The following is a 25,556-nucleotide window of genomic DNA, read 5'->3' as shown; positions in this document are numbered from 1 at the left end:
AATGTACTGTCCCCAGATAGAGAGTAGATCTTGCTCACAGGACATAGACAATGTAATACACAAACAGCAGGTTATTAAACAAAATTTAAAATCTTTGCCATCAGATAGCTAGTTAATAGGAAAAGGAAAAAAAATATATAAAAAAAATGGATAAAGAACATACAATTAAGCCTCTGAAATAGCTATTCAGCTAAATAGCTGAAATATTCATCAACTGCACAGTATCTTAGCATCGACAGTGCCTGACAAGGGTCTGGGGACCTGGGATTGTTATCTTTTTTCAGCAATACAATTTTCTGCATGCTAAGGTGAAGCAAGTGTAATATTCTCACTACTCCAAGAATGTCTCTAGAGCATTTTGTATAGGAAACACATTGTGCTTTTACATATAATCAGAATTTAAAATATATACAAAAGATCAGCAATACAAATCAGTATAGCTATAGCAGTAGCTGTTTTCTAGCAGTACAGAAGTACCCAGAAAGAAACGGCATTTTCTTAAAATCCACTGTTCACCTACATGTTGATAAAAGTAATAATTTACATTAGTGTACAGAGAGAAAGACAGACAGAAGCATTAGAACAAAATAGTTTACCAAGGATTCAATCCACTTAAAAATTTTCTTTTAAATTTGCTTCTTTGTCATTTAGGGTTTTGTTGTTGTTGTTGTTTGTTTGTTTGTTTTCTTTCTTTCATTCAGATTTCTGCTAACTCTGTAGGATACTCCCTGTTTTCCATGATAGGGCCCTATTTTCCATTTCAATATTGATGGCTGAGCATATATTCTGAGAAGGTAAGCATGGGAGGCATAGAAGGACAAAGAAAATATGATAGGTAGTTGGATAAAATAATTCAGTGCACTGAGTCTGTGAATACAAATCTTGATTCTAGCAGAGAGCAGATATTTTTTGGCACTTTTCCCTGGTTTGGCTCTCTTGCGAAAGCGTACTACACTACACTTCTGAGGCAATCATTAAATATTCCCATTTAACATGAAAGTTAGTTGAGAAAGAGAGGCTGAAATGAACTGTACAGATGAAACACAGGGCAGCTTAAGTTTTGCTTAAAAATATAAGTGCAAGCTCAAAAGAGTAAATTGACATTTCCGACTTTATGATTCCAAGTCTTTGAATTAAAACCACAAGATCACGAGAGGTCTTTAGGAATAACAAAGTAACAAATAAAGACAGTGTCGGGTGTCAAGAGCACTGCTCCTGCAGGATGAAGGAGAAAAAATTACATGTTTAAACACTGGCTGCAGCAGTTTACATCATCCAAGAAACTAATAGCTGCCCTTAACTTCTAACAGCAGTTCAGTTCCTTTGGAAGAAAAGGCAAATAAGCAGAAATGATATTTGTATCTGAATAAAGTCATTTTTCAGTCTTCCTCCTGCTATACTCCTTGACGGAGCAGAGATCCTGCACACACAAAGGATGCACAAAGACAAAGCAGAGCTGTGTAGACACCTTATTTCCAGAAGCTGGAAATGTGCTGTCCCAACCAGTTATTTTCTGCCTCACCATGGTGACTGCAGAATAGAATATTCTGTGTGAATGTTTTACATGCTATACAACATCACAAGTTCTCTAACTGCAGAGAGGAAACAGGATAAAGACATCTACCAGTAAGCAACTAATTTTCTCCAGAATGTACTGAGTAATCAGAAAAAGTCTGCCATTTGTATGTGTTTATGAAGAAGAAGTTCACAGTAGAAGAAACTCTGGTATTCTGTCCTAATTTTTCTGTCATTATATTTTCCTAGTAGATGCTCTAAGAACTGTTTAAACAGTTCTCCTGGTCTTATGTTACTTAGGAATTTCAAAGCCTGAGAAAGTTAGCAGAAAGCAGTGAAAGCCAGTCAGCTTTGGTTTTTGAGTTCTCCCCTTTGCCTTTGAGGTCTGTATGCAGTTGGATAAGTGAGATAAAAACTGTGAACAGGCCTTAAAAATGACACCTACCAGCAGAAGAGCAAAAAGAAGAGTCCTCTCCCATTAATGCTTCTCAGTGGGTGATCTTTAGCTTTGTGCAGACAGCCAACAAAGACACTTGTGCACCACTTAAACTCTCTTAATAGCTTTTAAGTGGGTCCAAAGAGGTACAGAAGCCTGGAGCTGGGCTGCAGACCAAAAGCAAATTCCATCTGACATATGCCAAAGCATTTCAGGCAAACAGGCTCCTTATCGATGTCTCCTTGTGCTACTGCTCAACCTAGTCATTACTGCAAGGTATCACAGAAGTATTATTAGTAGTATTTTGTGCTTACACAAAACTAGACATCTGATATGAATCTAGGAAGTGACTCAAGGAAGAGACAGAAGGATTAATTGGGGAAAAAAAAAAAAAGAAAGAAAGAAAGAAGAAAGAAAGAAAGAAAGAAAGAAAGAAAGAAAGAAAGAAAGAAAGAAAGAAAGAAAGAAAGAAAGAAAGAAAGAAAGAAAGAAAGAAAGAAAGAAAGAAAGAAAGAAAGAAAGAAAGAAAGAAAGAAAGAAAGAAAGAAAGAAAGGAAGAAAGGAAGAAAGGAAGAAAGGAAGGAAGGAAGGAAGAAAGGAAGAAAGGAAGAAAGGAAGAAAGGAAGAAAGGAAGAAAGGAAGAAAGGAAGAAAGGAAGAAAGGAAGAAAGGAAGAAAGGAAGAAAGGAAGAAAGGAAGAAAGGAAGAAAGGAAGAAAGGAAGAAAGGAAGAAAGGAAGAAAGAAAGAAAGGAAGGAAGAAAGAAAGAAAGAAAGAAAGAAAGAAAGAAAGAAAGAAAGAAAGAAAGAAAGAAAGAAAGAAAGAAAGAAAGAAAGAAAGAAAGAAAGAAAGAAAGAAAGAAAGAAAGAAAGAAAGAAAGAAAGAAAGAAAGAAAGAAAGAAAGAAAGAAAGAAAGAAAGAAAGAAAGAAAGAAAGAAAGAAAGAAAGAAAGAAAGAAAGAAAAAGAAAGAAAGAAAAGAAAAAGGAGAAAAAAGGAAAAAAAAAAAGAAAAAAAAAAGAAAGAAAAAAGAAAAAGAAAAAAAAAGATGGAGTTTTAAGCTATTACATATGCAGCAAAATATGCCTGTTCAAAAATGCAATTACTGTTGTCTTCTGTCTGCAGAGCACTCTATCTATTCAGGTCACTGCATGAATCAAATAAGAAGACACTCTTTAATGTTTGCGGTGTAGACCTCTAGGTACTTTAAATGGACTTTATACGAAGATATGCTGAGAGATTTTGGAGTTAGCAGATTTTTTTTCTTGGACAAAAAGTGAGATAGGAACCTTCTCATACATGAAAAATTTAGGATCCTTACCTATCTCTACACCAAATTTTTTTACTGGAGGCATAGTTTTATCATTTTTGCCTCATTTTGATACTGAAGAATACATTTATTGCAGCCCACTGATGAAAAGTATAAAACCAGCGTATGTTCTAAATCCAGTACCTGTTATTTTCAGCACTTTTACTTCTGCCATTCTGTTATGACCTCTACACAAACCTTTTGCATAAGCAGCTATAAAATAAGGGAAGTGAAAAGCAAATCAGCTGTGATGGCCAAGGAATAATCCTACTGCTCAAGACATATAACAGAAGACATCAGGCTCTCATTTGTTTTCAAATTGAGTATATACTTGCAGAAGGATACCTAAGAAGCAGATGAAGAATCAAATCCAAATAAAACAAACACAATAAGCATAATAATAATAATAACAACAATAATAAAAACTAGAGTCTTATAAGCAGTCTGGAATAAAGATTCAGAGAACTGGAGCAGCCACAGATATTGCTTGGATTTCTCAATTCTCTCTTTTCCACCTCTGTCTTTCGGCTACTTCATCTGTGTTGTGTTTCACAGGAGGTACAGCCTAGCTAATGTGCACACACACACACACACACACCCTACTTCAGATTAGATTAGGTAGGAATTTATCAGGCACTTCACTCCAGACTTATCTAGACCTCTCTGACCCCCTATAGTAAATAGCTATCTTTAATTCAAATAGTGGTGCAAAAATAATGAAAGACAAAAACATGAAAGTTACAACTATTCCAGTGGATAACAGACTTGCTGATTCTTAAGAGTCAGCCCAGAGCAGTGAAGTTTGTTTACTGTATAACGTTATTTTAGAAATCCTTTCCCTGCTAGCTCAATCAAAATGAACTGCATTTCCTAATACCACATATCCTGAGAGATAGTGCCACTATCCAAAGAGAGGCTTAAACTAACCCACCCTGGCAGCAATTATCTTCAAGGCTTTTGAGCCTCTTGGGAGATATTGCCCTTCTCTGTTCCAGTGAAGCAGAAAACCATCTTGTATCCAAAAGGAAAAAAAAAAAAAAAAGTGTTTCCACATTCGCTGCAAATATTTTAAGCATTACTCTTCCTGCCCTGAAAAAGAATGAATTTTACTCAAATCTTCTGTGTAAAGCTTATAAAAAGGGGAAAGACTTGCCAAAGCAATTGTGTTCATTATTTTTACTAATCACCAAATAATTTTGAAGCACAGATAAGGCCTGACTAAGCATTCAGTGTTTAAATATGTTCATTTTGGCTGTTCTGGTCACTTCCTGAATTAACTTTCCACAAATTACTGAGCTATGCTGTGATGAAATCATTTTAAGATGATTTGCATAGACACCTTTAGCAAATTATCTGTAAATTCATAGGCACCAGTCTTAAGCTGAGAAGCACCTAACTCATACTGCCTGACAAAAAGCAATGAATTAGGAAAATTCCTGGATGGAAATAATGTTTTCAATGCCAAGAGCCACTGCAATTCATTGAAATTAGTGAGATATTCATTTAAAACAGAGAAAACATATACTTCTTACACAACAGTTGGCAAACGTAAATTAGGCTTGTAATAACAGACCTATATGGCAGGTAGGAATATGTATTCGTTAGTTTCATGGACATCGTGTCTTTAACGAGGTTCTCTTAAAGAGAAGAGGTGTGAATGCATTTTCTAACATGCTGCACTCTGTTGTTCTGTTCAGTGCTGAGAGTGTGTTAAGTATGGCAAAAAGCAGCTCCAACAATTTCTTGTCAATTCTAGAGACAAAGTATGGAGCTAGCTAGACCACTGTTTAGACCACTCACATACAAATTTCTTGTTAAAGTTAGGAATTCCTTGTTTTAGTGAGTCACACTTTATGGTTAGAACTAGAAGGTGAGATCTACAAGGAAAATGGTGTTCTTTACCACCTCTGTCAGTGACACAGAAAGTAGGATCTAGTGAATCCTCATAAAGTTTGAGGATGACACCAAGTGACTGGTGCAGCTGACAATATAGAAAGAAGGGATGCCATCCTGAGTCACCTGGACATGCTCAGAAAGTGGGCATGTGAGAACTTATTGGGGTTCAACAAGGTCAAGTGTACAGCGCTGCTCTTGGGCTGGGGCAATCCCAGGTATGTGCACAGACTGGGAGAAGAACTTCTTAAGAAAAACCCTGAAGATAAAAATTTGTGGATACTGATTGACAAAAAGATGGACGTGAGCTGGCAGTATGCACATGCAGCCCAGAAGGACAACAGTATCCTGGGTTGCATCAAGGAGGGATGGCCAGTAGGGAGAGGACTGTCACTTTGTTCTCTTGAGGCTCAATCTGGAGTACTGCATTGAGGCCTGGAATCCCCAGAATAAGAAATATGCAGAACTGTTGGAGCAGGTCCAGAGAAGGGTCACAAAGACTATCAGAGAGCTGAAGTACCTCTCCTCTGAAAACAAACTGATGGAGTTTGCCACAAAGACAATGAAGGGCCTGGAACACCTCTCCTATGAAGAAAGGCTAAGTGAACTGGGTCTGTTTAGCCTTGAGAAAAGAGGGGGGATGTGATCCAGGTCTATAAATACCAGTGTGTGAAAACAGGACAAGGGGAAACGGCCAGAAACTGGAGCATAGGAAGTTCCACACGAATGTGCGGAAGAACTTCTTTACGGTGAGGGTGACGGAGCACTGGAACTGGCTGCCCAGGGAGGTTGTGGAGTCTCCTTCTCTGGAGATATTCAAGACCCGCCTGGACACCTACCTGTGTGACCTGGTGTAGGGAACCTGCTTTGGCAGGGGGGTTGGACTCGATGATACCTGGAGGTCCCTTCCAACCCCTATGATTCTGGGATTCTGTGAGCTGAGTTTATTTAGCTTGGAGAAGAGATGGATCCAGGGAGATCTCACTGTGGCCTGCCAGTTCTTGAAAGGAGCTTATAATCAGGAGGGAGACCAACCTTTAATAAGGACAGGCAGTGATAAAACATGGAAAAATGGCTTTAAACTAAAGGAGGGGAGATTTAAGTTAGACGTTAGGAAGAAAATTCTTTATGCAGAGGGTGATGAGGCACTGGCACAGGCTGCCCAGAGATGTGGTGAATGTTCCATCTCCAGAGGTGTTCAAGGTCATGGGGCCCTGGGCAGCCTGATGTAGTGCCTGATATAGTGGCTGACACATATGCATATTGAAGGGGGTTGGGAACTAGATCTTTCAGCTGCCTTCCAGCTCAAGACATTCTATGATTCTATGATATCATTTGATGAAATGTAACATAAATAGGCCTGCCCATTTACACTTGCAGAGTATTCAAGTCAGAAATGAAATAGTAGTGATATTTTCTGATTTATTTGTTATCTTAGAAGTCATCAATGCAGATCAGATTCTGCATTGTGAACTTCTGGATAGCTGCTAATAAGCACAAGTAAAATATTAAGCTAAAACTTATCAAACAATTTTATCTATAAGTATTTGTTTTTTATTCCTAAGCATTACAAAATGCAACAAAAATAAAAATGAAGAGTTCTGTTTCTTTTCTGCTTCTGAAGCCATGAGTTTTTAAAGTGAGGCCAAAAATGAAATGGTAAAATACTGATGCATAAATATGTTCTCAGTGTTACAATAAGTTCTAGTTCCCTAAATAGCAATGTCCTGCTTTAGCTTTAGAGGACTGGGAAATTTGTATAGTGAAGTACTGACCACAGAAGGAACTGAAACATGTAATCATGTTTTGGGTTCTTCTCTTTGAACCTTTTCTGTAGAGAAAAACCCAAGCCACAATGTCTGTATATAGAACTGCACTGCCTTGAAGATCAGAATGGTTTGAATATAGAGTTTCAGCCTGAACACATCTGTAATTTTTATTTCACTAGTCTTTACAGAAACATCATCTTAAAAGAAGCAATCATTTGATTTGTATTCTTTGGATGATATAGATGGGATCTTTCTTCTCCATTTCCTTCACAAACTTTGGTGACAGAGGTCATTGGACCAGCTGCTATAAAAAGTCTATATAAAGTCTGTGAAATAGCTAGGTTGTATCTTTTTTTTTTCTTTTTCTTTTTCTTTTTTTCTTTTTTTTTTCCTTTTTTTTTTTGACTGCAAGGAAGGCAGAGGCTTTTGTAAAAAAAAGGCTTACTCACTAGCTCACTTCACTTTGAGATAAAGCATATTGAAAGAGTTTAGTCTTTCACTAGCTTACTGAATCCATAGTTTTGGTGGTGTTTCATTGTGAAGAAAGTTTAGTAAGACTGTTCTCTCTTTCTGAGTTCAGTACTTCTACTAAGAACAACACTAAACTAAACAAAGCCAAACATAATAAATACAGTGATTAAAGTAAAAGCAGAGGAAATTCACACCTTTGCTTCTTCTGATTCTTTCAATTTCACTCCAACTGCTAGTAATTCTGTAGCATTTGCACTCATAAATCCCTCTTTCTTTCTGGCAGATGAGCTCTTCACTAATCTCTGCCATTTTTAGCCTAATAATAACAATCACAATTTTTGAGATCCATTCTTCATAACCAGTCACTATCTTTGTGCTATTTGAATATACTAAACTAAATAAAATAAATTCTCGATTGTCTCTTTACAGCTATGATACTGGCACTTGCCAACAACACCCAAGCTAATTTTATCCTTCCTTAAAAAAATGTAGTTACAAATTTGTAATCACAAGTGAGAATTTCCTTTCTCTGTTGTCTTTGCAGTCTCAGGGAGTCAGCTCAACTTTTCCTTCAGCTGCTGCAGATCACAGTGATCATAATCTGACAGTGTTAACATGGCCATGAAGGTTCTATTGCTAAAGGATAATTGCATCCCAAAAGCTGGTGGGCACAGTCATCCTTGTCATTTTACACACCATTATTCACCTTCTGATTGCCCTTTCTAATCCAGACTTAACCAAGAGTGTCCAGCCATCAGTCCTTAAAATAGGTGTCAGCGCAATGGAAAACAAAGTTGTAAATTAAAGCCATCCTAAAGCCACTTCCTTAGAGGAAGTAGCAACACCAATGCCCTGACTGACCACTAAGCCAAGGTGTGCTTGGAGAGACAAGTCTTAAATACTGATAGAAAAAATTAGAAAAAAAAAAACAAAAAACACCTGTGATTTTAAGGCTTCCTTTAGATACTGTTTTTTTTTCTTCTTCTTCTTTTTTTTTTTTTCTGTAACAAGCTCTTTGGGTGAAAATCACCTCACTAGCATAAACAGTTGAAGACAGCAATGTAAGTGCATCCTGCTAATGTACAGCAAGTAGGGTATTGCCATACCCAGAGAAGCTTTAAATGTGTTATTTAATTGATTAACTCTTTTTTTTTTTTTCTTTTTTTTTTCTTTTCTTTTTTTTCTGAGAAATGCTATGGTGGCCAGGATGAACAGCCTTTAGCACTTACATTTGCAAGCACTATTCACATCCTTGTAATCACAAAGTCTTGAATCTTAAGGAGGAAAAGCTCGAGTTCTTCTGAACCCGTAAGATTCCAGTAAAAGAACCCATTAAAAAAACACTAACCTAGGATTCACAGTAAAATCAGGGCTGGAAAATTTGCATTTTCTAACCTATTATCAGGCATATAACCAGTGAATGTATTTCTTAAACTGAATGTGCATTTTATTTACTCAAGTACTACTGTACTCAAGTAAACAGGACTGATAAATCCAATTATCCCACGTGGCTTTCACTTGATTTATGATAACTCTATATTTCCTAAGCACAACAGAATGTAAAAAGAAGACAAACACCTGAAAAAAACACAACAGTCTCCATCAGGCTGCGTGGATAGGCTGTCCCAGATATTTCTCTACAAAGGAGATAAAAACGAACAAAGTGAAGTGTCTTGTGTGGCTTCAGTTAAGAACGAACCAGGTTTAAAGCAGATTTATTGAGCCATTGTCTTGATAGAAATAATGTTCTGACACTTAAAACAAAACAAAGAAAAAAAGAAAAAAAACACTTGCCTACTTTTAGATACCTCCAAATAGGGAATCAAAAGGTAAGACCTCATAAGCTTTGTGAAGGTATTTATGAACATTTTAAGATACAGTAAACTATACTCACCTCAGTGCTCAGTTGCAAATGTAAGACAGACTAGAGAGCTCTGCTCTGCAGCTACAGTCCTGACTACATTGCTGCCCAGACGTCTATCAGCAGGCAATGGGCTAATTCCCTCTTTTATTTGTGTGAATGGTTACAGAGGATTGGGACTGAACTCCTTAGCAGTCTTGTTGCTAAGAGGTAATCACAGAATCACCAAGGTTGGAGAAGACATCCAAGATTATCTGGTCTAACTGTAGCTAGGGGCTGATGTATAGTTTGTTCTTCCTGATGTGAATTCTTGCATGGTCCTTTCCATTTTCTCCTGTGAGTTAAGACTCTGGGCTTCAGCTGCTTTTGGTCCCAGGGATAGCCAAAAAACCCTTACAAAATCTCAGCATGACAAGCATTATTGAACTCCTTCTGGAATTCAAAAAAAACATTTTCTTCAGTTCAGGTACAGCTGTGGACTGCATAAAATATTGTGGCAGAATACAGGAGCTACCAAAAACCTTTAGCTTCTCTGGAGAAAACAGTTCTGGTAGAGACATTACCAAAAGCTGCTTGGACTTTTCTGAGAAATTCAGGATAAAGCACAGCATATGTGACATAAGGCTAAGGATCTTACACAGGTGTGTACAATAGCTATACTGTAAGTTTCCTTTAGAAGGCTTTCCCACACTCTTAGAGCAGCCAAGAATGAAGACAATTAAAAGTATATCTGAAACCTTGTTTGGCAGCTTGGATTGATGTTTTAACTTTTAAAAAGACAGTGCTAGATCTTCCTTGGAGTTGAATTAAGTCACTGAAGCATTGCAAAGAGAGACCAGTAAAATTAAAAGCTAAAAGCTCCCGTCCCTTCATCTGCATTCAATCAATGAAATCACAAGCTCTTTCTGCTTAGACATCCAGCTTGAAGGCAAAGCCCCTAATGGCCTCAGGTTTAACTGTTGCAGCTTTGTTATTCTGGTTTGTTATTTTCCTTTCAGCCTTTACTACCCAACCTCAGACAGAGTCATTCAGCGTTAAGTACAAGGAAGAAGGTCGGTGTCACAGTAGGAAATTTAATGTAATGAAAGCACTCGCAGAAATTATTTTGTTTATTGAAAATACATAAACTGACAGTGTGAATTACAAGGTTACAAGGAAACAAGTATGTAGGTTCCCCTGATGCTGCAGTTAAGGTAGTTTGGAAACTGTTGTGTGGTTTGACAGAATAGCACAAACATGCTGCTTGAAGCCACAGCAACAATTCAAATCCATCTTTGATTCCAGTATCAACTATTAAACTAATCATGCTGGTTTTACCTTGTTCTCTCTTACAGTGGATGACAAAAGTCCTTTCAAATGCTGAAAAGTTGCAAGACTGCCTTTTCCGAAATGCAGAATGAATCTGTCTTGGTGGTTTTTGAATGTCACAGTAAAGCAAAAGCTACAAAGGGAAGTTCCACATACTCTGTCAACAATGCTCAACAGAAAGTGAATATAAACCTGGAATATGGAGGTCTGGAATATGAATTAAAGTATCTAGGTTTTATGGCATATGGGTTTGTAGCTGAAAATGAAAAATATGAAGAAACTCACAGCAGTTATTTTACTTCACCAGAAAAAAAAGCATACCCTGTGTTGATAATGCCAGGCTATTTAACGGAAGAAGATTACCCCAGTCTCTTGATACAACAGTATCATGTGGACAGATTTGAGCAAGAGATACAAGCTTTGTGTCCTTCATCAGTTCTTGAACTCCCATGGCCATAACATTAAATGAACCATCTTAATCCTCAAATTGAGACCCAGAAAGTTTACAATAGTTTACTGAAAAGTATCAGCTCTTACTCTGTTTCTGGACTGTTTTTGATTAAAATATCATGATTTTCTAAAAAAATGCAAACTATTCAGAATTACACAATGAAATATTCTCCAAGTTGAAGAAATAATTGAAAACATCCTTAATAGACATTTGCACCTAGTCACCCTAGTCACAATAAATATATGAAGACCCTATGCTTTAATGTTCAAGGCTCACTATTCCTAAGATGAATTTTCTGTAAAGATTCACAGAAAAATACCTAAGATAGATTCAACACAAATTGCAGTTCACTTTACAAAGCCTTCTAAAGCCTCATCTATGCAAATGCTTCAAAATACAAGGAAAAAAAAGAATGCAAATGCATCTCTCCAGTTTTCAGGAATTTCTGCTTCCAAGGCCAAATTCTCTGTTGATGAAAACAAGTGATTTTATTGTGCTTGTCCAGCAGAGAACACAGTGTACAATGTTTTGATGTTTCAAACCAAAGTCTGACTAAGGCCTTACATGGACATTTTAAGAGAAAGAAAAATTAACAACATAATTTTTAGCACCTCACAAAGGCTTTTTTTTCATTCTGTGTTTGAAAGTAACCTAAGATTTGTGAAGAAATATTTATTTATTTAAAATGATGCCACATGCTTGTAATGAAATTCAAGAGCATGAGCATTCTTCCTCTCTTAAAAAGCAAACAAACATAACCCCAAACCACTCTTCTGAACTTCATTCCAATACTGTATGTAAATATGTTAGAAGCACATCTAGTCCTATATGCTTTCTCAAAAAAACCCATGATATTGGTGGTTTTAGTATAACAATATAAAACAGATTTTACTATGAATGATTAGTATGTTATTGCTTAATTTTAAATAATCGTGAAACATAATAATTTACTTTTTACTTTATATTCAGGACGGAGTTGAATTTATTTGTGCTAGGATGCAAGACAATGTGCTTTATTTCAAGAGAAGACAAATGACTAAAGCTGTTAACAGAAGGTGCTTTATAATAAAAGTTCTAAAAAGCTCATAGAAAATCATAGCCATGGATTCTTTTCCCATGTATGAAACTCAATGGCTGTGGTTCTACTCTAATGCCTTTGAAGTTAATGGAAAATTTCCCATTAGTTTCAGTTGGCTCTTTGTTTTATTTTCAGAAGTATTTTTTAAAGTTTCCCATTTCTAAGTTCCCATGATTCAACCTTGGGTGTGATCTTGAAAGAATTTTTATGCACATGAGTAGACAGAAATACTGAAGTCACTGAGCCTGGAGGGCTAGACCCAACATCACCACTTACAGTGCCATATTCAGTTAACTGCACAGACTGCCAATCACAACACTTGATTTCTTCATTCCACTTTACAATTCAGGATAAACATCTCTGCAGCTTATGCAACAGTTATACTGCTAACAATGGCAGCTGAATAAAAAAAATTAATACTTTGTGAAATGACAAAAAGATAAAATTGCAACAGAATACTTTCAATATACTGGGGGGAAAAAAAGACTAACTTCACTTACTTTCTTTGGACTCTTTTGAATGACTTCAGAACAATACTTTTGGGGAAAAAAAAAACCTACAGAAACTTTGATTTCCATTAAGTTAGTTGATTCTGGCACGTAATCATTGCTGCATCTAGGGATTTTTTAAATCTCTGAATAACAAACAAATATTCAAGAGTCTAATTCAAAGTCTCATCTGATAATGCAGAGTACTATCACGCACTGCACAGAATCTAACAGCAACAGTTTGATTTAATTTGAAGTAAAAATAATAACATGGCTGCATATTACAGCAGCTCTGCTAATGTTCCTAGGCCAATATTTTAACTCATTCCAGGAGCTGTTCTTTTTCACTTTTATCCCCACATCCTTCCATAAGATCAGTAATATTTTATTTATCATCAAATTTTCAAAAGTGCTTTTTCCCCCTTCTTGAGGAATAGATCATTGGTAACAGTGAAGTGTTGAGGAAGAACCCAAATGGAATGGTTTACTGAATATTTTTTGTTCTTCCTAAAGCATCCTCCTCTTTCTTCCATTTCCCTTTTTTTCTGAGTTTATTCTACATTCTTTTTCCCGTCTTCCCAGTCCTTTAGGCAGAGCACAGTCCTGTGCAGGAGATTGCTGTGCATTTCAGTGAGAGTGAACTGGTTTCTGACAGCTGCTCTCTCCCTTCTGTGACTCGTATTGTAAAAATCAAAAATCTTGATTTTTGAAAAGACTGTATTTGGTTAGAAACTAAATACTTCTTTGATTCTTAACAGTTCGAAACAGAATTTCTAAATAATTGATGTAACTGTATGTAAATGCATGGAAAAAATAATTCAAATAATTAAGTAACTGAATGTCCAGCAGATCTAAGTTCCCCTTAGATTCTAGAACTGAACTTTTTTTTTTTTCCTTTAGTATTCTGTAATTTTTCTAAAATGGTACCAATGTAAAAAGCATAGAAAATAAATCCATTCTTGTTACAGGTTTTGGTATTCTGTACTAAATAAATTAATTTAAGAGTTTCCAGGCTCTTCTCATAGGAGATAATAAGAACATTTAGCACTTACAGTAAATGTACAGAGATTTTCATCTCCTAAGTACAGTAGAAACATTAAGTAATAAACTTCCACCCTAATAGAAAAACATATAATAGATAATTAAGAAAATAAATAAAAATATTAAAAAATGTAAAAATCTAGAAACGCAGGCAGGCCAGAACATTAAGCTCAGTTGTACTTGATTTCTATTATAACTATAATAACTACAATATCCAGCAGATACCCCTCTACTGAGAGCCAAATGTGACAAGAATATCTTGACCTACCAACTTTAAATAAGTACTTGTATAAAATACTTCTTTTAAATTAAATGTTTGGGTTGAGGTTGCTAGACAAACCAAAGAAAGAGTACTGGATACCTGGAAAGTAGGCAGTACATGGCATATTTTGTGTATAGTAAGTGAACAAAGATATTATGAGTAGCAATTAATCATAACTGTTAATGTTTATCACAAAAGGTTGCAGGACTGAAGTTCAGGATTCAGGAATGAAATAGTCATCAAGGACTCAAAAAAGACATATCCTGTGGTTAATAGTAAAATGCTTACAAACAGAATTCCTCACAGATATGACTGGGCCCAACATCGTAATATGTAAAACCAAAAAAATGAGATGCATGTAAATAAGACCCCTAACCAGTACAGAAGAATTCTAGATATAAACAAAATATGAATTTGTGATAAAAGTACTACATTACATGGTACATTACTACATCCAGAGTTTCAAAGACATGAAATAAGCTGTTTGGTTGTCATGCATTCAGTATCAGGATTTTAATGGGAGAGACAAAAAGATATTTATCCATTTTTCCTTGATAAATCATTTAGGGGTAGGGACTTTTTTGCTCCAGCTGGATGCTAGAGAACAATTACAAAGAGAGGAAATGAATGAATCTTGTCCTCTTTTCCCTGGCAACATTCCCCTGTGTTCCTTGCAGCAACAAAATCTCTCTTGTATGTACTTGGTATGGATAATAATATGACAGGATTAAAAAAAAAAACAAACGTACTTTGAGTTATACTCATTGTCAGGTTAAGGTTCAAAAGTAAATGTTTTCCCACTCCCAGCAGTTTCTGGAAAGAAATATTTGCATTATTTGTGTCATCCTACATGGTGTCAGTAGTGTTTGACTTGTAGGCTGCTATGGGAAGTCCTGTAACAAATCCACCACTTTTACAAACATTGCTTTCACTACTCCATGTTACTCTTGCTACCCAAATTTCTTGCCTGCAACATATGATAGTAATCAAAAAAAAAAAAAAAAAAAAAAAAAGAGAGAGAGATGAACTAATCACTGAATGATTGCAAAGCTCCTTCCAATTTTTTTCTACCAATACTAAAGATACTGGTGAAGAATCAGTATTCTCCTCACATATCTGCCAAACACAACAGGCACACAATGCTGCCACAAAGGACCTGCAAATCCCAGGTTCTCAGATGATCTATGGTCTGTGATAATGCCTTCTCTGTTGCTCTAAGGTAGCTCTGGTACTTACAAAATTTAAAGGCACTTCAGATTGCTCTAAGCTCTTCTGGCTAGTAGCAGCCTCCACACAGTTATTTGCCATCTGAGAACAATTGTAAGCAGATGCCAAGCAGCTGCCTCTAGTAAACAGTTGGCTCTGGCCCATCTGACCCCCAGGAAAACTAATTTTTTGTGGCAAGGCTAGTGACAGAATTATCAACCAGGAGTAAGCATTATTACTCATTCTACTATTTTGTTCTACATGAGCAAAGTTGGATTGCGAGACAAATTCTGAATGTTTATCTGAATGGTAAATAATATATACATTAAAAACTATTGAAGTACCTAGTATTTTGCATACAAAGAGTCATTTAACAGTTTCTACATTGTCATCTAAAATTTAATCTTGATGAGAATGCAAACTTTCCCCACATTAACAATGGACAAGTAACTTTCTTCTTCCCCACATTTTTTTCCATTAGAAAAAGTGATGAAGTTGGTGATGAGGGTGGGCATTTGGGATCTGATTTGCATGAGCTCACTGGAGGGACAAAGCTGTACTGAACAGCTTCTTTCAAGCCCATGAAGCTTGCTGAGGGAGACTTACTCTAGACTCTTGGCTATGCAGGAGTTCCAGTCTCACTTGCTTCGTTAACAGTATCATCAGAATGAAGGCAAGACCATGTATGAGAAGTGGGGTTTTACAGAGAAAGCTCAAGTGTGTCCTCAGTTTCATTTATTTCACATTTTCACAAAGCACACCTAACTCCTCTTGGTCTAGAAGGGTAGAAAGGCTGTACATATATCTTTGAAGACTCTGGCCTCTAACTGTAGTGACTACTCTGAATACGGCTCCCTTCTGTCTAATATCTACCTGCTGTAGATAGCAGAGATGAAAGTTTCTGAAAGAAGATCTAACAATAATCCTTCATAAAGGAATTGCCAACATACATTTAGAATCTGAAAACAGTTCCCATTGTAATAATGAGTTAAAACCCTGATTAGAATAATAGGTGTGGAAAATAAAATTTTCTAATTTTATTTAAGAAAAGATTAGAAGTAACTAGTACTATGACTATATTCCAAAACAACCTGTTTTTATATCTTAATGAAAACCTTTGGTTTCAGTCATATAATTCCAGCAATATTAACTTTTAGATGTTTTCTAAATGCTAAATTATTATTCCAATCAGTTAGGTATTGCAATTATATAAAGAAACAAGATTTTTATCTCAGGAAATAAAAAATAATGAAACATCAGTATAGTCCTGAGTGCTATCAGGAAGTTCATCAGATTAAGAGCTACTAGCATTGCATGCATCACAGCAACACTTTATTTATATACCTATTTGTGTTTAAAAGCATACTATAAGCATTGATCACCAAAAATTCTGTAATATTATAGACAAAGAGAATAAAAATACAGAAATGTATTTTGAAGATTATGAGCAGTCACGGGTAGCTTGATTTCTAGTAGGATTGTTTATAATCCTTACTAGACTAGTATTTATTTTCCAGCAGTGCATATTTTCTGATGGGGAAAACTGAATCAAAAACATTGAACAGGTTTGTACTGCACTGCTATCAATAGTTTTTCCATTATGAAATAAAATTTGAAAATTGTTAAGAAATGTCTGATATTCTCACTGTTTATACAAACTACAATCTTCCTTTTGGTCTTCTTACTGGGCATGATTTCTGGCAACAAGGTGCTGTAGCCATGTTCACATAGTCAGGTCCAAGTGTCATAGTTGGTACTGATAGATAAAGTAACTTTAACCAAATAATAAATGCGAAAACAATATTTATTTTATTAAAGCTGAAATTAGTTGTATTGAAAAATACCAAGAATTCTATTGGTAATGGCCATTAAGAAGACAAAATATATCTAAATGAAAATCTTTAACACAGTTCTCCTTGTCACAGATGTTTTGGAGAACCAATAGAAAATAATCAGGAGTTTAGGACAGTGCAGATTTGCCCGAAAGCAGGAGGGGTCAAATGCAATTAGCCCTAGCTTCTACATTAAAGTCAGACAGATCAATATTATTTCTGCATGATCTACCTCTAGATTCAGCCTGGAAATGCTGGCCAGAAGAAAAAACATCACCACAGTTTGTAGATTTGGCATTAATGTCATCATAAGGAATTGTTTGACTGAACAACGTGTAATAGACTACAACAACCCTCAAACTTTGTCATATTATTTCAAATCCTTCTCAGCTGGATCCAAACATTATTGCCAGCTAATGGCAGATCTATATAAAACAAGTAAGCAGATTTCAGCACAGTTATTTATCTCTGGGAAGGTGTGACAGTAAAAATCACAGTTCTCATTTGCAGAAACTAGCACCTCATGAGGCAAAAAAATGCCAGTAAGCATGGAGATAAAATTAACTAGTTATCCACAGAAAGCTCTCTCTGGGCTACAGTGAGGTATAGAGACAAAATACATATGTGTGAAAGGAGGGTAGAAGTATTCATTGCTCATAGTTCTGCTATATTCCCTCCACAACTTCCATTGTACAAGGTTTTCAGTCTGGTAAACCAGCAATACATTAGTTAATTACTGAAAAAAGGGTAAAACCAAATATTTTTCATGCTCTAAAATGACATGATATAAAGCAATGTAGAAGTATCTTTATTATAGTTTCTATTCTGTATTAAAACAGGAAGTCATTAAATGTATTTATCCTTATTCTTCTTAATACAGTATCAAACAGAACTTTTAAAATACCTTCTCCTTCAAAAAACAAACAAGGAACCCTAACTAAAAAATTTCAGTGTGCTGCACTATGATCTCCATTAACTTTAATGGGAACTTTCTGTCTAAGTCCCCAGGCCCTGCAGCAAACGTATACTCATATACTCTTTCTAATTTAGGGAAGAAATGTAGAAATGAGTGAATAAGATCTAACAGACGTGAAAATAAATAAATAAATAGATAAATAAATAAATAAATAAATAAATAAATAAATAAATCAGGAGAAATCAATTTGTATCTGCTTTTTCAGTAGGAGACAGCAAAAACACTGCAAAAAAATTTCAGCTTTCAAAATAATGGGGTTATTGGATTCTAGCAGAGTTCTCAAAAGTTAAAAACAGAGCTGGTGTGGAAAAGAAGACCGAGTAGCTAAGAAAATCAAGTAACCTATCATCACCTCCAGGAATAGCAGCATACCAAGATGGTACAGGATTGATAACTTTTTAAAATATAAACAAGACAAAACAAAACAAAACAAAATATTTTTAAAGATATTACTTTGTGGTGATGAACCAAGTGATATTTTCTGTTTGTATCCTGTATTTTGTTATTGGATAACTGGCTTAGAATGAAATTTTTCTGCTTTTGTTTCAGCAAAGGGAACAGGAAAGAAGGTATTTATGAACAACTTATGATTTTACAAGCAAATGTCAAAATAATACTGCAAACAAGATGAGCTCCAGTTCTATCTTACCCAACATTAAATAGAATTTTGCTGCCTATCTAGTGGGTGGCAGCCCTGCATACAACATCGTGGTTTTATCTGTTACTTTAGGACACTGCCATCTTCATAGCCATTTGAGTCTACTGATTCTTGATTCATGAGGAAATACACCTAACTATATATATGACTGAATGCAAAAACAGCTAGAATAAATGTAAGAGTAAGCCAAGACTTCTTGTGTTGTAAGAGGACCAAACTGTTTGTAGTGTCAATTCAAAACTTAAACTTCTGAACACTACAAACTGAAGCAGTAGCAAAAAGCAGGATGTAGTTAGTGACCAGAATGTTGACCATATCTGAGTGTCCTAGTGTAGAATCACAACTCTAATCACAATTCAGAGAACAATCTTTCATGTTAAATTAATGCTTAATTTTAATTCCTCCTGCACAACTCCTTAGGAAATAGGACTTTTTCTAGAGCACATGGTGAATTAAAACTTTAGTTCATTTTATTTTTCCCTGCTTATTTACCCTGCTCTCCATCACAGCTGTGCCATGAGTACAAAAAACTTTTTTCAGACCATATACTGGAGATGTCCAATCACACTGATTAAACTTATTTTCTTGTCTGTCTTTCAAATGGTATTGCATTTAATGACCCTATTTAATTTGCATTTAGTAACTCTATTTCTGCAGCATCCTATAGCATCAAAATAATATTTGTCTAAAATATAATCTAGCTCAAACCACAATGTGTGCAAGAAACACAGTATACGTGTGCATGTACGTGGTTGCATATATATGCGTACATTTTCCTGAGTAGTTTTCTTTTTTTTTTTTTTTTTTTCTTTTCTTTAAATCTGTTCCAAACTTACACAGAGGAATGTTACTGAAGGGGTTAAAGACATAATATTAATGCTATGCCACACTGATGTCAGCAATTTATATCGGGATGGTGGGTTCCACTGCCAGAAGCTATAGCACAGGAAAAAGTGTTATTATAACAGCATGATTCTCTATGAAAGCCTGTCATCTTCTGTTCTTGAACCTTTGCTAATGTACTACAGTGATGTGCCCAGATAGAAAATGAATGTTTTTCAGCAGTAATGTGGTGACTATTAATACAGTTACTACTATACAATAAATAGCTGCTACTGCTTGCCATCTTTCTAAATTCACGGAGACATTGGAATCTCTTGGGACACCATTGTTTCTAAAGGGCCACATACTTTATTCCTTATTCAGATGAAGCTCTTAATAACTTAGCTCAGTAGGAACTTTCCTTTTAAGAATTTTAAGCTCTTGAGACCAACTGGGTACAAATACCACACTGTGTCAGACCACATTCAGTGTGATTGACACAGCATAATGCAACACATGAGTTTGAATTTTTATGCATTGCTGTTCTCATACTTGCATAATCTTCTAGCAGTTGGGACAGTACGAGCATCCAGCGCATGCTCAGCAGCATGAAAACAGAAAATGTGAATATTATCACTGGCTTACCGTTACATCTGACTGACAGCCTTGAGAACTCACAGCAGATAAACAAAAGTTTTAACACTTGTTTAACTATTCACAGAAATTTCTTTCTTAGGCTACCACTTTCATAAATCAATTACCAGTTGATTTCCTTACTTACATCCTAATGATTTCCTTACTTCTCTTTCAGAAAGAGAAACTTTCACTCTTGTAAAGAAAATCTGTGCACAGCATTTGATAGTCACAGATAATTTTGTTTAGAATGATGAGTTCTTGAAACATCGCCAAGGACTATGCAGCTAATTCTCCAAGGACAATTTTACTTGGTTGTTTGTAACCTATATACTAAGCAAATAATCATAGAATCACTCAGGTTGAAAAATACCTTAAAGATCAAGTCCAACCACAACTTAACCATACTACCCTAACTCTATCAACCCTCCACTAAATCATGTCCCTGAGCACCACATCAAAACGATTTTTAAACACACATCCAGGGATGGTGACTCAAACACCTCCCTGGGGAGCCTATACCAGTGTTTAACAATCCTTTCTGTAAAGAAGTGTTTCCTGATACATAACTTACACCTATCCTGGTGCAACTTGAGGCTATTTCCCCTCATCCTGTCACCTGTAACCAGTGTGAAGAGACCAACCCCACTCTCGCTGTAAGCACCTTTCAGATGTTGAAAGAGAGCAATAAGGTCTTCCCTCAGCCTCCTTTCCCACACGCTGAACAGCCCCAGTTCCTTCAGTCTCTCCTAATAGGGTATATTCCCCAAGCCCTTCACAATCCTTGTTGCCCTTCTTTGGACCTGCTCCAGCACCTCAATGTCCTTTTTGTACCGAGGAGCCCAAAACTGAACACATCATTCAAGGTGAGGCTTCACCAGTGCCAAGTACAGAGGCAGGATGACTTCCCTGGTCCTGCTCAACACACCATTCCTGATCCAAGCCAGGATACCACTGGCCTTCTTGGCCACCTGGGCACACTTCTAACTCATATTCAGCCAACTGTCCATCACAATGTTTATTCTTGGAAAGAGAATTTTATTAATGCTGTTAATCAAGACAGAAATCTAAGTCACAAAAATGAGCAGATGCACCTTGATCATGCCAGTCACCAGATGCAGCTATGTCACCAGTGCAAACATGGCACTCTGAGGCATCAGGTCGTTCAGAGCATCACTTTAGTAAGCAGGGAGAGCAAGAAAATTCTGTGAAATCAGTAGAATTTATAAAAAAAATACATGAATTTCCTATATGTATTTACCTGCCAAAAACACATGAAGCAAAACTTGAAAATTCACTGGAGGCAAGCAAACATCCTAGAAACTGTCCTCACTGTTGGAAACTGTTGGAAATAAAAACTTAAGAGACCTTAGATAACGTAGAACAAAATCTCAGCAGAGGAAACAACTAATCACAGAAACAGGTAGCCTATTCTTCCAAGCACAAAACTGCAATTTGTATGAGCACTTGCTGTAGAACTAGAGGAGACATCCTGGGTCAGTGAATCCAATTCCCTGCTATCGTAAGTAATCATGTCGTATAATCCCATTCATTTCATTTGAGCTCCATCTTAAAACCCTTTTTATGAATTTGCAGAATAAATGCATTCATAGCTAGTTTATATTCATTTGTTCTTGTGTAACCTTGTCCTTTAGCAAAAATAGCTCATCCTCCTCCCTCCCCCTCATTTATTTATAGAAAGCAATCACACATATTCTCAGCTATTATTTTGCTAGTCTAAGACCAGCTCTTTCAGTACCCTCATGTACAATATGTTCTTCATTCCCCTAATTACCAAATAAGTTTGTTTGTGTACTTGCTCCAGTTCAAATATTTTTATTTTTTTTTAATATTTTCTACACTGTTTCTTCTATTAACCAGCAAGGTATCATTATATACTAGAAAAACTTCATACATTCTAAGATGTTTTGTTTCACTCCTTCTTTCTTTTTCTCTTCCTCTCCGTTCTCACTCTTTTTCTATTTTCCATGTCCAGGTCACACAAGTTTTCTGTCACTGACTCATAAAAATTCTAGTAAGAAGAGTATGTAGCATGGGTAATACTTACATGCAAATACATATATGTATGTATGTGTCTGCATATACTGCAAGATCCTGACTAAAAAATCGTTTCATATTGACAATATATGTCATAGACAAAAGGAGGGAGAAGAAAGGCAAGACAGACCAAACAAAAGCAGTCACTTCGGAAAGTCATAAAGACTGAAACATTACAGAGATCCCAAACTCTAATTGTCCACATATTTATACAGAAGTTTATTCATTTCTATGCAGCTCCTGCGTAATTAACAACTATCTTATTCACTGACTCACAAGGCCATATATCCTCATATCCATAAAATATTTTATGTTTGATAAGTAGGAATGTCTAAATACCTATACAGATATCTAATTATTAGCCCTGATTATAAATATTTGTCTTTCTGGATGTAACACTGCAGTTCAGTAGGATGCTTCTTAGCTACAGAGAATGAGATCACTTTATTAAACATTTGTCTATTTTTAATTCTCTATGTAGGTGTTTATTTTGATATAATGAAAAGAATATTTTCAAACATTCATTTTATTTTCTCTATCTTTGTATTTCCATATTAGGTCTTGAAGAAACCTGGGATTGGTCAGTACTCTTAAATGAAGCGGATCAAAAGTTAAATGACTCGAACAAGTATGCTTAATGAGTCATTTCCAGAGCCAGGTGAATTAAAACATAGGAGTGGATGAAATTGTTTGAAGTCAGCACAAAATTGTTTTCACTGCTTTTTGCAGACACAGAATTCCACTGCAGTTTCTGTAATACACTTCTTCCTTCTCTAATCACTAAAGCAGAATTTTACTAAATGGCTCCTCAGTTACTAATATTTTAAAGGCTGCTTTGTTAGTGGTACTAGTCATAGTTTTTGCCCTCAGAGGTACTTGATTTCCTATGATTTCACAGCAATGGTCATCATTCAATATTTCAGTAATGTAAGTTTATGTAAGCAGCATGATTTAAAGTTCAGCAACACTACAATCCCCTTCGAAAAACTCCAGTATAGTATTAAAGATACAGGGAATCAAAATAAGAGTGTAATATCAAAACCAAATCAAGTAAAGTCTAAATAATATGTGTATAGAAAGATAGATAAAATTTTAGGCTATTTTCGCCAAAGAGCATGACAGTAATACATGCTACTTACATATCTGATCTAGAAATGCCTTAACAAAATATGTTTATTTGTAAGGAGCTCATACTAATAAACAATGATAACATTCATTGTCCCAAATCCTTGTATACTGGGAAACTAAGTCAGTGCAAAAAGTTACTGTATTTTTATTCAGTCTTGGAGAAACTCAAATTCTCTGGCAGATTTAAATCTTTTTTTTTTTTTTTTTTTTTTCTCAGAAGCAACAAAGCCATTCAGATATTTTTGAAAAATAACTTCCTTTTATTCTTTTTGTTCTTACTTTACTTAAAAAAAAACAGAACACCAAACAAACAAACAAACAAACAAAAAAACCCCCACAACTTATCATAAAGATTTGCCAGCACCAAATCTCTTTTTATGTTTCCGCCACTATGCCTAAAATTCAGTGGAAGCCTACCTGGGATATCTTCAATATTTTCTTGATAAACACAACAATTTTCTAATGACAGCACCTCTCCAGAATCTTACTTAAAATGCTTGAAATTTATTTGAAATAGATGCTTTGATTTAGTGCTTATACTTTAGACCTAAGCAGATATGCATATTTTCCAGTGCTGTTTCATCAGTGACATACAATCTGGACAGAAAACAGTTCTCACATTACTGCGATAATGTTATTGCTATTAATAATCTCAAAGATTCTCAGTTTGAAGGCACTGCATAGATGCAGATGGCTTCATAAAGGTCATTATTTTTATAGATATAAAATTTAAAAAAATGGAAACTCCATACAATAAGACGTTGTACTGCTGTGTGTCTACTTTCAAAAAGCCAGAAAGGAATTTGACAGGAAGAGTACCTGGAGGTAACTACATAAATAAATAACACTCTAGTGCAAGCTAAGCTTATAGCAATATAAATATTGAAGTTATTAACGTAACATGCAAGTATAAAACATACTTCCCTATCTTGCGTGCAACATGGTAGTTTATGTCAGAAAGGCATTAATACCATAGCAATACATTTTATTTTAAAATGATTTATTGCGTTTAAGGTCTTTGAGACAAGAAGAGTAACTTGAGGAGGTGCACACTGGGAACAAGAAGAACAAAGAAAGGAAGGAGAAATGGATGTGTTCAGCAAGCAGTAACACCACAACACCTCCCAAAGGTTTCTACAGTGCATGATTTAAACTGTTGGCCACAATATATGTATTTCTCCTGTACGAACTTAGTTTCCAAAAGTTAATGGAAATCTGGATATTTGTAAGAGTTTAGCTAGTTGGGCCTATAGATCTGGGATATACACATAAAATCTCTTTTATGAATAGGTGCCAGGCTAAAAACTCTATTGGTGGTCAACAGACTCCTGCTACAGTTTCAGTGTCATGTGTTCCCACTTTCTTCCTAATTACTCATCCACAGCTCCAATTGAAGACAGTGATATTGCAATCTCTACTTTTTTTTTTTTTTTTTTTTTTTTTCCTGAAGTGGAGATACGAATCCTACGGTGAGAATCCTGGTTGTTCCTTTTGTAATGCCAAATGATGAAATCCAGTTAATTAACTTATTTTAAGGAACAGAAAAGTTTCCTTATGCCATCTGTACCAGCCCCATGACTGCAGGCATATTTTCAACTAAATGCACCAGCACTTTGTCAAAGCTAATCTTATTCGTGCCTAGAAATGAGACTTCCATAATTTTGTGGAGACTACGTAATATATTTTTCTCTTAGAAACTATGTTCTGATATTTTGCTTATTTGAAACAATAGCTATAAGAATAAACATGACTTTCCAGCTAGTGAGGCATGTATTTTAAAGAATATTCAGCATATCTAACAGATTTTTATGTGATAGTCTGAACTGAATGACTTTTAAGAAATCTATTAGCCTGTGAAGAGTTCAAGACTGAGTCTGACAATAAATAGGATGGCACATGGTTTTACAAATTTTCTTTAAATAAACTTCAAAGTGACTCTTATGTTTGGGTTTTACTTGTTGGGTTTTTTTGTTTGGTTGGTTTTTGGTTTTTTTTTTGGTTTTTTTTTTTTGTTTGTTTTGCTCTGTTTTTCACCTGACACTGACTAACATGCAACACTCAAATTAAATTACACATAGAAATGGTAGGTATTAGTTTGGATTCCATGTATCTTTATAGAGCTTTTTGTTTGGCTTTACATTATTATACTGCTCAGTGCACATCTTCCATCAGTGTAGTGAGCAGAAGAAAAGCATATATCCCTTTTCAGGTGTTTTGTAGGACTCTGCAGCTAAAATTAGCTCTCATATCACAAGTTAAGTATTCATTCATACATGGTCTTTGATTGGATGGATGCTTGTTTGTGGGAGAGAGGAAACAGAGCTCATAATCACATTAAAAGTTAGTATGAATGAAGTCATAATTA

General features: G+C 35.5%; 1 protein-coding gene and 1 long non-coding RNA gene across 2 annotated transcripts in view; one reads left to right on the top strand and one right to left on the bottom strand.

Moving 5' to 3' along the window:
• FLRT2 (fibronectin leucine rich transmembrane protein 2) overlaps positions 1 to 25,556 on the bottom strand; it is a 61,761-nt gene that overhangs the window by 16,496 nt on the left and 19,709 nt on the right. The gene's annotated exons all lie outside the window — the stretch shown is intronic.
• Positions 3,018 to 25,556, top strand: part of LOC146760773 (uncharacterized) — a 68,993-nt gene continuing 46,454 nt past the window's right edge. Inside the window, exon 1 of the long non-coding RNA XR_014946754.1 lies at positions 3,018 to 25,556. This exon is cut by the window's right edge and continues 17,135 nt beyond it. This is a non-coding gene — a long non-coding RNA (uncharacterized LOC146760773).

Source organism: Coturnix japonica, chromosome 5 (assembly GCF_054131305.1).
Source record: "Coturnix japonica strain WE chromosome 5, WE-NBRP24, whole genome shotgun sequence".
Lineage (NCBI taxonomy): Eukaryota > Metazoa > Chordata > Aves > Galliformes > Phasianidae > Coturnix > Coturnix japonica.
Note: the sequence above shows the minus strand (reverse complement) of the source record. Positions and strands in the feature narration are given on the sequence as shown.